The 14,990-nt window shown below is 42.1% G+C and overlaps 1 long non-coding RNA gene across 1 annotated transcript in view; it reads right to left on the bottom strand.

Moving 5' to 3' along the window:
• Window positions 1-504: 504 nt before the first annotated feature.
• The window catches only part of LOC121042454 (uncharacterized), a 31,777-nt gene continuing 17,291 nt past the window's right edge, over window positions 505-14,990 (bottom strand). Inside the window, exon 2 of the long non-coding RNA XR_005796215.1 lies at window positions 505-861. This is a non-coding gene — a long non-coding RNA (uncharacterized LOC121042454). The remainder of the gene's footprint in view (window positions 862-14,990) is intronic.

The following is a 14,990-nucleotide window of genomic DNA, read 5'->3' as shown; positions in this document are numbered from 1 at the left end:
AGGTGTTGTAGAGGATGTGGAGAAACTAGAAGACCCCTATATTGCTGATGGGAAGGAAAAAATGATGCAGCTTCTATGGAAAACAGTTGAGCACAGAATTACAACACGACCCAGCAATTCTACTCCTAAATAGATGCCCGAAAATATTGAAAACGGGGATTGAAACAAACTCTTATCCATGAATCTTCATAGCAGCACTCTTCAGAAGAGCCAAAAAGTGGAAGCAATCCAAGGGTACGTTAACATATGAATGAACAAACCATACCCATCCAGTGGAACATTATTCAGACATAAATGGAAATGTAGTGTTCATTCGTACATGCTGCCACATGGATATGCCTCAAAAACATTGTGCTAAGTGAAAGAAGCAGACAGGCAAAAGGCCACATAGTGTATGGTTCATTTGATATGAAATACTAAGAAGAGGTAAATCCATAGCGATAGAAAGCAGGTTCATGGTTGCCACGGGTGGAAAAGGGAGGGAAAGGGGGAAATGCAGAGGTGTTTTTTGGGGGGTGGGGGGTGGGGGGAGGGGGATACAAATGTTTTAGAACTAGATCAAACTTTTGGCTGCATAACACTGTAAATGTACTAAATGACATTGAATTGTCCGCCTTAAAATGGTTTGTTTTGCGTTATGTGAATTTTATTTCAATAAAAGAAAAAGAATACACACTGTTTGATTTCATTCGTATAAAATTGTGGAGAATGCCAGCTCCTCTAATGAGACAGAAAGCAGATCAGCGGCTTTCCTGGGATAGTGGTAGAGGGTATGCAGGGAGGTATTTGTCAACTTTAGCGAGCGGTTGATGGATATGTTCAGGATCTTGATTGTGGTGATGATTTCATAGCCATAATCACCTGTCAAAAAATATGTGCAGTTTATTGTATGATACAATTCCCAGTTCATCATACCCCAATAAAGCTAAAAGCGGATTAAAACTAAATAACGGAGCTCTTGGGGTGCCTGGGTGCCTCGGTCGGTTAAGCATCTGACTTTTGATCTCTGCTCAAGTCATGATCTCACGTTTTCTGAGACTGAGCCCTGTGTCGGGCTCTGTGCTGACAGTATGGAGCCTGCTTGGGATTCTCTCTCTCTCCCTCTGTCTCTTTTTCTCTCTCTCTAAATAAACATGTTAAAAAATTTAATAAATAAATAAAATATACACACACACATATAAGGACACGAGGGAAAACATGAATGCTGACAGATAACACTAAGAAGTCGCTGTGAATTTTGTTAGCATGATAATGGCAATGGGTTACATATTAATGTCTTTTGGAGATACATTTTGTGGGTAAAATTATGTGAAGTCCGATATTTGTTTTAAAATAATCCAGATGGGGTGAAGGGGGAGTAGATAAGTACAGTGTAAGTGAAACAAGGTTGTTCATCATTGGTGAAGCTTGGTGACAGGCACCTGGTGGGTTTGGAGGAGAAGATTACTCTCCTTACTTTTATATATAGTTGAAATTTTTTATAATAAAAAATTTAAAAACGAGGTAAGCATGTACATGTATATTCTCCACACATAGTACAAGGTGTAAAGAGAGTATCTCATACATTCATTCCCATTCCAAGCCATAGAGAATATCATGTGAGTAGATTTAACTCCATAGAATGGCTCAAGCCTTGTTCTACCGTGCTGTTTTGGTGAGTTTCGCTGAGTCCTTAAGCCAGCAGATAAGGGAGCAATTGATAAAACCAGTGACCAAGGTCTTGGCCTGCTGAGGCAAGATTATCTGGGAGTCTCCCAGCATCATTTGGAAGTAGAGGGTATCATTATACTTCACTGAAATCTCCAGACCCTGAATTCCTGTGTTTTCACAGAAATTTGAGTTCCACCCATCATGAGCTCAGCCATCATGGCAAAACGCCGGTCTGAGGTTAATTTGAGACATTTCTTTAAAACACTTTTTCTACTTTTATTTCTGAATGATCAGAAATAACTGGGTCCTTCAGGGAATAATATAAACTAGTTGGCCCCTTTTCTGGGCAGAATATTGGCATTTCTGACGGATGGCAGAAAGTTAAATCCATTTTGGAAGAGAGAAGGGAACTACAGAAATCGATGTCTCTAAATGTTCCGGATGGTTTTTTCAAAAGTATAAGAATTTTTTAAAACTGTTAACTTCTCTGACATTTTATTTATAAATATTTGTGTGCTTCCCTTCCATTAAAAAATCCCTTAAATATTTCTCATGCTATTCTTTTTTTTTAATTTTTGTTAATGTTTATTATTTTTGGGAGAGAGAGACAGACAGACAGAGCATGAGCAGGGGAGGGGCAGAGAGAGAGGGAGACACAGAATCCGAAGCAGGCTCCAGGCTCTGAGCTGTCAGCACAGAGCTCGATGCGAGGCTTGAATTCACAGACCGCGAGATCATGACCTGAGCTGTAGTTGGCCTCCCAACCGATTGAGCCACCCAGGTGCCCCTCTCATGCTACTCTTAATCTTGTCTATGCAGTTGTCATAAATCAATTTACCGAGGACACTGCAGACCCCATAATTACCCTGGAAGTTTCCTGCTCAAGTACACCCAGATGTAAAACTGGAATATACCACCACACATCGGGCTATCCTAATGAGACCTCTGATTTATATGGATGCTAAACAGAGATCTCTGTTATAAGTAGCAGATGGAAACTGAGTTCCAACATACACTGTCACTAAAGCATATCATAGAGTCAATGAAGCAAAAGGTTTTGGTCTAACAGTCTTCTACTTCTGCGTGGAAGGTGTAAAACACAGTTCTGGTTAATTCAAGTACATAACTTATGGACAGGACACTGAACAAACAAACCTAGGAAAAGAACATATATACATTATTCATACTAGTCTTAGTGGTCCCACGGAGGCCAAATTCATGTTAATAATGATGCCTCCCTAAGCACCTGGGTAGCTCAGTCCATTGAGCATCCAACTTCAGATCAGGCCATGATCCCCCAGCTCATGAGTATGAGCCCTGCATGGAGGTCACGGCTATCAGCATAGAGCCTGTTTCAGATCCTCTGCCGCACTCTCTGCCTGCAACCCCCCCCCCCACCCGTACTCTCTCTTTCTCTCAAAAATAAATGAACATTTAAAAAATAATAATAATGGTGATGCCTCCCTAAGGAAAGGTCTGAAATTCTTCCCCCCACCCCAGCTCTGCACAAAGATATTCTTTTTTTTAATTTTTTTAATGTTGATTTATTTTTGAGAGAGAGAGAGAGACAGAGAACAAGCAGGGGAGGGGCAGAGAGAGAGGGAGACACAGAATCTGAAGCAGGCTCTGGGCTCTGAGCCATTAGCACACAGCCCGATGCAGGGCTTGGACCCATGAACCGCGAGATCATGACCTGAGCCAAAGTTGCACGCTTAACCAACTGAGCCACCCAGGCGCCCCTGCACAGAGATATTCTTAATAGCTGACAAAAGATCCTCTTATTGGTGATAACACCTGTGAAGTTGTTCAAATACAGAAATAAAAGGACGTGAATTCATTTCTTCTTCCCATTTATTCATTAAGTCACTTTTCCCCAGTAGACCCTTGTCATTTCAAATCTGAATAACATATCTATTTTATCACACCCTCCAATCCTGTAATAATCACTACAGCTTCTTGAAGGCCTTCTTTAGTCCTTACTCGTCATGTGTATGTACCAGGCCAATCTTCACAAAGTAGATATTACTTTTTGAAAGGAGGAAACAGATGCCCCGAGAGGGTAAACCCAGTTCATCAGCAAGTGATAGACCTAGAATCCTAACGTTGGTTCATCTGGCTTTAAATCCTGTGCTCTATCTACTATCTCCTCACATCCCCCTTTCTCCTCTCTACATATCTCAACAGACCTGCGTTGCCACTTTCCAGAACGTCCACGTTCCTTGATAACTTCAGCATCAAGTTATGCTTCCCATATGGAGACACCGGCCCCATCTAGAACCATCAGTGCCTGGAATGCAGAGGTCTGCCAACCGCAGAGGTTTGCTACTGAGGGGTCCATTTGGCTCTCATCCCCAAGCCGCATTTCAAAGTCCTTGCTTTTGCCACTAATAAGGGTAATACTTTATTCTCCACTTACCTCCTTCTTTACCTTATTTCTCAGTTGGTTCAAAACCCAGGCGGGGAAGTGGGGTGTTTAATTATGGGACGTACTCGATGATCTGACACCAATACTTCAGAATATGTGCTCCTTCACTGGGCTGGACTTTGCCTTGGTTTACTGAGGAAGAGGGTTCCCTTTGCAAATCAATACCGCGAGCAGATATAGTAGCTGTTTAACCTGCACACCCATGCACGCACACGTACACACATAGAGAAATTTGGTTAAGGACATACAAGTTAATTTGCCGCTGAGGAACAATCTTAATTATAAATAAACCTTTTTATTCCTTAACTAGTCCCAGTAGGCCTTCTGTGTGGCAGCACCAACTTTTTTTCTAAGTTTAGCAGTTGGTTAGAAGTGTTCTTTGTCATCGAAAGCAATAAAATTATTTTCATTAAAAGGGGCAGGAGGGAGATTCGATAAATCAGGTTAATATTCTCTCCCATAACAATGAATCATCAAGATTTTATTTAGACTTCTTAGACTTCTCTAATTTCTTCCCCTGTTTAATTAATATGAGGAACGCTTCCAACTCGCAAGGGGAAGGCAACACAGCTTTCTCTTCTAGTGAAACCAAGAAGCCTCACAGTGCAAATATAGCTCACGGAATACACAGCCAAACAGAGCTCAGCCACTCCAGGATTCCCCTGAATACAAGTCCCTAGCCAGCCACCAACATATTTTCTTAGTAAGAGGAAAAATATTTCACGGAGTGTTCAATTAGTTGCTGTTTTTTTTTTAACTCTTAAATAATAAAAAGTCAATAAGCAGTAAAGTCAACACAATGACTTTAAACATTCTCAGGGGCTACCGGGTTGAGACTCACTGGACCAGGTTACCAGTTACGGCAGAAAAAGGAGAGCAGGTTTATGATCAGATGGTCCAAAGCATGAATCAATAGCTGAAAATGCAGTCATCAAGGATTCATGTCAGTGCTTTATGACTCACATTTACATGTTAACGATCATTCAGAGAATCGGAATAATTGTTTGAAAATAGCAGCCCTGTACTACAGGAGACATAGCGGATTACCTGGCTTCTGGGGTGTCACAGACAGCAAACGCCTCATCAGGGGCCAAACCTGATGCACATGCCATTGGCCCATCTCAAGCTTCATTCCCACATCACAAGTTCAAAGATGAAACGAATCAGAATTTTAAGATGGCAACCACAGAGCACTGAACCCTAAGCACAGAGCCACGCCTACGAAGTTGGTCGTGGTCTCGAACATTCAGTGCACTCGTAGCAATATTTCTCATCGTACGTGTTTATATTTGTTCGTGACTCGAGATTTCTGCCAGCCCTCTTTTGTAAATTTGCTATCTCTTAAAAGCTTTGGTGCCCAGGAAATTGTCTCCTGCTTACTGAATTTTACAGCATCGTCGTTTATTTTCAGTCAGATGTAAAAGCTGTTGAAATTCTAGTAATTTTATTTCTAGTTCGGCCCATGGTTCTTGATGTGATTATTTCTCAAGGTTGTCTTCAGCCATGTCACTTGGCCCCCGTACAATTGGTTTGCCCGCCCAGGAGTGTGTTTCATATCTACAAAGAAATTTGCCCTCCGCGTTTCTTGCTTGCAACATAGTGCCCTCTCAATGCATCTTGCAATACTCCAGTTCAGACGGAGATGAGTAAAGGAAATATTTCAACCCCCCTGTAACTCTATGACACAATGGAAGAACACGACGAGCCTGGCTGTTAGTGGCCACCAATAGTAGCCTCAGTGTTGAGGGGCTAGCGGGAAATGGTCTGGGGAACACGTCTCCCATCTGAATGGAGCCTCCATCATCCAGCCCCCAAATCACTGCCACGTGGAAATGGGGGTTGCCAAGGCTTCTGAATTTTCAAGAAAATTTGGTAATTCAGATTTTCACAGGAAAACAAAACTGATTTGCCAACACCAACAACAGAGCAAAAACATTTTTTTTTTTCATGCTGAGTTGGTCAATGCTAGGAGAATCAAAGACATGTACAGGTGGCATTGAGACCATTTGATGGTCTGCGATTTGGAAGAAGACCTCTGCTCTCATAAAAATCCTGTTTATTGCTTTGTCATGACATGTACCATGTCACACAGCCCTTATCTCTTTATTTACCTCCCTCCTCCAGTAGACCCTAAGCCCCCTGTTGAAGGGGGTGCATCTGTACCTGGTGCAATGACCCAGCACATGAGGCACTACAGAATTATCTATTAAGTAATTGAAATTCAGCTAATACTTATTGAGGACCTACCCTCTCGCAGCACCAGGCTGCGTGAAACAAACAATAATAGGACTCACATTTCTGTTCACATTTGCAATGCTCAAGGGTTAACAGAGTGCTGAAATACGTAGGGCATAAAAAAACGTGGTTTAAAAAATTAATTTGTTAATTAATGCATGAATGCAGACGAGGATTGCAAGTTGGATTGAAATTTGACCCAAAATAACCACAAGAGCATCTGTATTTCACTTAGTGTACTGGAAATGGAAGACGGACCGCCAGGGGAAACACCCAGAATGTTTGGCAGGTAAATGGCGGGATTCTTAGTCTTAGGAATGTAACAGTCATATTTTTAAATGATTTGAGAGGAATCTATCCACCCCATAAATAAATTATTTCCTCAAAACTACTCAGGTCATATTTCTAATGCTTATCAACAAGATCATCTATTTCTGTCTCCTTAATCTCTTCATTGGCCTGGTGTAAATTTATTTTATTAGATGATTTCCTTCTATCTAATTAAAGGCACATTTCAGAGAGGTGGGATATGGTTCAACCTCTCCCGCGAGCATTCCCCGGCAACAAGAGCTCGGCCACCAGAGGCTGAGGGAAAGTCGATAACTGACAGTGAGGAAAGAATCCGAGGCATTGATCATCTCCTCAGACATGGGAGTTGAGACAAAGCCGCAGAATTCAGCACCGCATTAACTCTGCTGGTGCCAAAAGGGAGACATATTTTTGAATAGGTTCAGATGAGAAATGGAGGAGCGATTTTGAGGCCGTTCAGGCTCAACTCAGGGTTTCTTGGCAGTACTGACATTCTGGGCAAGAAAATCTTCTGTCGGGAGGGTGAAGGGCACCGTCCTGTGCACTGAAGGATGTTTAGCAGTGGTCAACCTTGGCCTCTACCCACCAGATGCCAGTACCAACGCCTAGTTGGGCAAGCCAAAAATGTCTCCAGATGTTGTGAAATGTCCCCCTCAGAGGCTAACCTGACCCCTGTTTGAGAACCACACCCAGATAAAAATGCCTCTTACTCCATTATAGAAAGCTACCTTTTCAAATGCATTACCAGTGACAAATATACAATGGCGTGAAAGTGATTTTTAGAAATGTATTTAGGCAAACGGTGTTGTTCATATTATCCCAAAGAGATCATCTCTAAACCCCCTTCAACGTGGAACAGTTAGGAACATGGAACAGACTTTGGCACAGCCTCAGTTCAAGGCCTATTTTGCATGACAAGTGGAGGCAATTTGCCAGGCAGTGAGGCTTCTCCTTCCTCGATATTTCTGGAGGGCATGTTGCCGCTTGCTCTGCAGCCAAATCAGAAGCATTTCATAGGATGATTTCTGTTTTTAACAAAAAGCAAAATTCAAAGGAATGTTTATCCTGACCAAGCAGGCTGTAAAAACCCATGACGTTCAAATAAGAGAATTCGTCTACCACATTCTCTCACCCTTCTCACCTGCGATCAATAAAACCAGGGCGGGGGGGGGGGGGGGGGGAACAAATTAATGTTAATTCAATAGAAAAAGTATCTTTTTCTTATAAAATGATCATTTTATAACCACTCCAGGCCTTAATTTCCTCACCTCTAAAATCAAGTAACAAGACCAGTCTCACAACTGTAGGAAATTTGAGACATTATATAGGAAGGCAGTAGTTCATATGGTATGCGTTAATTCCTTCACATACATTTTTTCACTCGGTTTCTCTAACATCATACGAGAACTGAGACCAGAATTTGTTTTCAGCTTCTGTTCCCTACTGAACAATTACAAGGGTAAAGAAAAAGTGAAAGAATTAGGACACAGATCACTCACTAATATAGGTAGGGTTATGTTTGTGCTTCAAGAAAATACAAAAGCTATGGAACAGTAGTTTCATAAGAAATAAACTTCTAATGCTAACTTCTTAAAATTTGGCAAACCGTTGCCAAAAAAATGTTGGCTGACCTTTTTCTTTTTTTTTGCCTGATACTTCACGCCCTAAAATTATCTCGTTTATAGGATGTGTGTTATTTTAAAGCATGGCAATTGTAAACAGTCAAATCACCCATTCCCTTTTGCCAAATATTAACCCTTACTAAATGTATGAAAAATAAATCAAAACCAAATCTAGAAGAGCCAGCTCAATGCAGAGAGCACCAAATAAAAATAATCAGCTACATAGCTCGTTTTTTCAGGCTCTATCAGGCACCAAATCGAGCCTTCTACATAGATCTTTTGCTGTCCTATAGTATGTCATATTGTGATCGTCTCTCCCATGGCAATTTTTATTATTGCCATGTTATAAATGAGCAAACTGAAGAACACGGTAAGTAATTTGCCTAAGCTCACTCCCCTTAGTGGAGCTGGGATAAGAATTCAGGCACTCGGACTCCAAAGTCTGTGTTCCTTCCCATCGGGAATTATGCCTCAGTTAATTAGACCAGTCCTATGAAAGCATCTGATCCCCTGAGGACCATGCTGATTTCAGTGCCTGACAGATTAGTCTCAGGCTGGTCCCAGGTAATAATAAATCATGAAACCTAACTTCTCCACCAATAAGCTGATCTAACTCATGAACAAGTCACCAAGCAGAAAAAATCAACATGGAGTCCTCTTTCTAAAAGATTCTTCTCTATCAGAGATTCCTAAGTAAGTCTATCTCTTGCATACACTTTAAGAAGTCTGTGGACACTTGATTAACATATTCAGAATTACACATGCATCAGGGCTCAGACGTTTTGGCATCAAAAAATTTAAGAAGCATCGTTCTAAACCAAAAGAAGTACAGGGATCTGGAAGCCTATTAAGAAACTTTTAATTCCAGGATCCAATAGGTTCCGATTCCAAGATGGCTTACTATCTATACCCAGCCCCCAAAGCAGAAGCAATGATCAATAAGTATCAATATGCCAATGTTTCATATTCATGGATGGCCAAACCCAAGGACCACAAGGGCCTCAAATTTGGAGATTCAATCCAGGCTTTTCTCAAAGCCCCTACCAGACAACTAGCAGACACAAATGGGCACAAGAAATTCAAGCAGGAATTACGGTGGAGTTCTTTAACAGAAGGAACTGTGAAGTTCCTTCACAGCTTCTTATGGATGATTTTATGAAAGTAAATATTAGTAGTAAATTAACATTAATAATAATAGTAATATTCTTTATATCAGTAAATATGTTTTTGATATTTTATATAACATATTCTATAGTCTATAGAATATTCTATATTCTATGTGATATATAATATTATGTATTGTATATTTTATATAATATAATATAATATATGATACATTTATTAAATATAATTATATTATATATTTAATGTATGTTAATAATATACATTAATAATAATAATATATTATTATATTATTATTATATTATAATAATAATGTACATAATTAATAGTATATCAGTATAATTAATATATCATATTAATAAGATGTGATAAATATAATATATTGATATAATTAAATACTATATTAAATAAGTAATATTAAATAATATATTAAATAAATAATATGTATAATTAAACAAATATTGTTATTATTATATGATATGATCATATACGATCTATTTTATGATATATATGTTATATATTATATGATATAATCAATATTATAAATAATACATAAATAACCTTATGAATAATAAACATTACCATAAAGATATGTGAAGTATTATTGGACCAGAAAAGAGTGGAATGACTAATTCTTCATATCAAGGAAGCATGAAGAGTTACAGAAATGAAATGGCATTTGAACCACATCTTGATGGATGGAGAGGAACTTGCCCTACATGTGTGTTCACAGCACAGTGATGTGTAGGGTGAGACACACAGTCCTATTCCTCGAAAAGAAATTAGGGAAAAGAGAGTCCAGAGACAGGGCTTGGTATGTAGCCTGAGTCAAAAATGCAGTGATCCAATTCAAATGTTTTTGGAAACACTCTACAGATACCAATGAAAGGCACTGGAGAGCATAACTGGAGGTGAGAGTGGGCCTGTGTTAGAACGAGCACTCTGGAGGCACAGGAGGGACTGAAAGCAGAGAAGACAGAAGAATTTGGGGCCCGAAAGACCACTTAGGAAGTCCTGTCACCATATGCTAGGAGAACTGTCAGCCTCGGGACACATCAGGTAAACAGTTGGGGGTGCCGAGAGTTGCGGGGGAAAGGGATCAGGGAGAAAAGGGGTACCCCAACCCCACAAGAGAAACTGGATACTAAGTGGCCAGTGAGACATGCCAAGAACAGCTCCCTGAGTATACCTGGGCATACGTAAGTATACTCGGGCTTTATGTATATCTTGTTTAAAATTGGGACACACCTCTATTAACTCCTGTAAAAGACTTTGATGTGACAGCATTGGAGTAGGGCTCTAATGCTCAGGAGGAAGTGTCCTTGCCCACTGGTGAGGACAGACGTCCATTTCTTGCATGGCTCCAACCCTAGGGATCTACGAAAAACAGCCCTTTTCACTTCTCTCACAGCAGCAAAATGAATCACTCCTTTTTGTGACGTCAGCCCTACGAATCAATCCTACCATGCATTAAGATAGATCTTGCTAGAACAAAATCAGCCTGCTGGTCTGTGTGGATCGAGCCCTGTGTGCCCCTGCCCCTCCGCCGGCCCCACCCCTCACCACACTGGGCTTGCATGAGGTCAGACTCCCCTTGGGGACAGCCACGACGCTCTTGAAATGTCAGAAGCAACACTGCCAGCCTCCGGCCCTCTGTCACGTTCTGTGCGACGAGTATTGATTTCAGACACTGTTTCAGAGCACAAGTGGAAACGTGTGCCTTTGCAGCTTGTCAGGCACTCCGCCCACCTTGCACAAAGGACCTCGCACTGGCAGCGGGGAGCTGGTGCCTTGGAAAGCAGAGCCAGGCCCTCTGAGGTTTGTTTTCCTCACTCTCTGAGATTCGATCAATGACGCGGCCAGTCAACATTTTCATTATTTTAACAAGCATACATTGAGTGCTCAGACAGGGAAAAAGGAAGGTTGAAGGAAAGCAAAAGAGAAAGCCTCCAGGCATTGGTGTTGACAAGATTCAAGCAGAATAAAAATGTCAACATGCTCCGATGCTTCTGTCTTTGGTCCTCTGGGGGTGGATGGGATCTGTTATCCTTTTGAGGAAGTCTTGTGTTCACTCAGTAGACATTTGTAACACATCATGATAGGCGTTGGGGTGGGGAGAAGAAGACGAATAAGGAAGTCCTTGTCTCTCGGCAGCTGGGTGGCTCCGTCCGTTAAGCATCCGTCTCTTGATTTCAGCTCCGGTCATGATCTCACAGTCCATGAGATCAAGTCCCGTGTGGTGCTCCGTGCTGCGCATGGAGCCTGCTTGGGATTCTCTCTCTCCCTCTCTCTCTGCCTCGTCCCTGCTTGCCCTCACTCACTCTCTCAAAATAAATCAATAAACTTTTAAAAAAAACGGGGGGTGGGGAGTCCTTGTCTCAAGGAATCTTACAATCGAGAAAGGAAAGTGGACTTGGGTGCAAATGCCCTGCAGAAGAAAATTAAAGTAGGTGAGGAAGGAGAAAGCAGGGAATGTGGTCTGAGCTGCATTGGTGCTGGGGGAAGAGTGATTTTCAGTCCAGTCCCAGATGGATTGTTAAAGAGAGAGAATATTAGGATCAGAGGAGAGACCTGTTCTGCAGTCCAGTCCGTGTGGAAATGCTAATGTCAACCAAAGGCTTGAATTTCATCTCATCACCAGATAGATCACATTGTCGAATAGTCCCTCCACATTTTAAGTCTAAATGATACTTGAGCAGCTATGTTAATCTCAGAGCTCCAAATTTTAGAACACTAAGATCCAATCCTACAAACCATCTTCTCAACGAGACGGTGCAGGATGTGAGAATAAGGTCGCCTGTTAACAAGAAGGTGGGGCCTGAGCAGGGAAACTGTCTGATATTGAAAGTGACCTTGAGGTTTCTCTCTTCAACCTCGGAGAACCGCAGGAGGAACAAGCAAAATTAATGGTGGAAATAATGGAAGGTAGGTGTTTAAAATGTCTACAATGCTATCTATTTTTAATGATCTCGGATGCTAGAAACCCAAGGAAGGAAAGTCAGATTTAAAAATAACCAGCAAGCCTTTACTTGGTGCCATATTTCACAAAGTTTCTAAACTTCCCTGGATCACGTTTCACAATACCTTAAGAATTAGTGTCTCCAATGTTTAGGGATTACACAGAGACAGGGAAAAGAAATGCACAGGGGAAGGTATTAAAAAAAAAAAAAGATGGCAAGGTGCGCCTGGGTGGCTCAGTCGGTTGAGCTATTGACTTCTGCCCAGGTCATGATCCCATGGTTGGTGGGTTCGAGCCCCGCGTCGGGCTCTGTGCTAATGGCTCAGAGCCCGGAGCCTGCTTCAGATTCTGTGTCTCCCTCTCTCTCTGCCCTTCCCCAACTCGCGCTCTGTCTCTCTCTCTCAAAAATAAATAAACATTAAAAAAATTTTTTTAATTAATTAAATAAATAAAAATTAAAAAGATGGCTAACCATAAGCAAATTGATTGACTGAAGCCAATGGTCAGCCTACACCCTAGCAGGAGAACCTCAGACCATTTGTTCACGTGTTGGTCTCCCTCAGTCATCAAAACCTTACTGGACCCCCAGTATCTGCCAGCACCTGAGCTGGGTTGCTGATATTCCAGGGGCTTGTGACTCCATAGATCACGCTAAGAACATCCATTGATCTAAAACCGTGGGTAAGCCCTTAGGTTTGGTCCAAGAGCAAGTCTATCAACAAGCACAAAGAGCTACTTCCTTTTGCGTAGGGAATTCAACGCTGCACGCTTTCAGGATGGGCTGAATTCTGAGTGGATATGGAAACATCTGCTCTCTAGGGACACACCCAGCATCACTATCATGCCGTACTTAAGGTTCCTTTGCCATTCTTTGTCATTCTTATGCCTTTATTTGGCAGCTTTAGTTCAGTCCCTGCAGGATGCCAGGCACTGTGTTAGAGCCTCAGAGTATAAATCATGATGAAAATGGACACACGAGGCTTTGATAGAAGAGTCAGGAGGCCAGACAATACAACAAGTGTGGTGGCAGAGAAGCTCCGTAACAGACACTCTACACCTGGCCTGGGAACATGGGGTCTACACCCTAGAAATGAGTTGCCTCCTGCTATCACATCCGGCAAGCCCACTTATATGAGGTCCAAGCAAACCCAATCGCCAACCTTCCACGAAGCAGGTCTCATCACCCGGAGTGGCTACGCCTCTTGTAGATGCGCTTTTCCATCTGAATGCACATTGACAGCAAGGGATGTGAGCCTGCGTGTGACAGAACCAATTCTAGAGTCACCGTTTTCTCTGTCAGTCTAGAGTCACCCTTGCATCTTGTTCGTAAAACTCTAATTGGAAAGGAAAACAAATGTGTTTCATTGAAAGGCTGTGACTGACTCCATCATTTATGTCAGTAGACAGGAAACCTAAGTGCAACTTCCGTATATAATTACCCATCATGTCTTGAATACAAAATTACTGCTTTCTCGGGGCAGACACATTCCACATACAAATATTGCAATAACACAAAGGCATAATTGGACAATAGATTCCATAAATGAAACAGACGAGTCATAGGATTTTTCTGCTATTGTATTTTATGCCTTCCGATGATATACACACTCTAAACGTGTAATCGCCTCCAGAGTAGGATTTACAGATCGGATTTCTTTTCCTATGATCACAAACTCTCTCCTGCCTTCCCTGATTCCCCCTCAAGGCTCTTGGGGCACCTGGAGAAAACACCGGACTAGGAGTCAGGAAGAGTGGCTTCTTAGGCACTGTCACAAGCTACCTTTTGCGGGCAAAGTTATTTAATTCTGCTCAGCATTTTCCTCTCCACGTGAACAGTGGCACCTAGCCCACTGAACGCCCAACCTGCTGGGGAAAGGACTGGATTTAGAGGTAAGAGGTTGACGTTGGTGTTTGGTTTTGCTGCGGACCGGCATAGCCCTTTGGGTAAATCACATCACTTCCCTGAGACCCAGTTAATTCACCTGCAGAAGGGGAACAAATGCCACCTGCCTCATAAATTTGTCCTACATAAAGAAAATCCAAAGTATTTTATAACGACAGCTCCTTCTGGTAGCATAAGGTATTATTAATTAGGATCAGATAAGATCAGGAATAAGATCTTATAACTACAGTGCTCCAAAGAGCACACAGCATGTGTGACACTGAATTTCTTATGCAGCCAAACCATGCTGTGCGCATTTTCCATAATCAAACTTTAAGTGCTAGGATGTGTTAGGACCACCTCCTTGTATCACCAGCGGGGGAAAGACTGGAGGATCTTTCTAGGATCCTCCTAGGAAGATCAGATGACTCTAAGGCTCCGCAACTGAGGAGGGATGATGCTACCCCCGGACTGGGGAAGGAGGGATAGAAGAATGAGTAGCTCCCTTCTGCCCCCGGGGAATTCTAAGGTTCAATGGCAAGGGGGGGGGGGTCCTCATGTAATCTTCCCCTTGCTCTGGTCAAGCCAGTTCGATGCTCAGGCCAAGACTTATTCAAGAAGAACCAGGTGAGGGGCGCCTGGGTGGTGGCTCAGTTGGTTAAGCAGCTGACTTTGGCTCAGGTCACGATCTCATGGTTCATGGGTTTGAACCCCGTGTTGGGCTCTGTGCTGACAGCTCAGAGCCTGGAGCCTACTTTGGATTCTGTGTCTCCCTCTCTCTGCCCC

Source organism: Herpailurus yagouaroundi, unplaced genomic scaffold (genome assembly GCF_014898765.1).
Source record: "Herpailurus yagouaroundi ecotype Mexico unplaced genomic scaffold, PumYag 185, whole genome shotgun sequence".
Lineage (NCBI taxonomy): Eukaryota > Metazoa > Chordata > Mammalia > Carnivora > Felidae > Herpailurus > Herpailurus yagouaroundi.
This window is presented reverse-complemented; position numbering and strand designations above follow the sequence as displayed.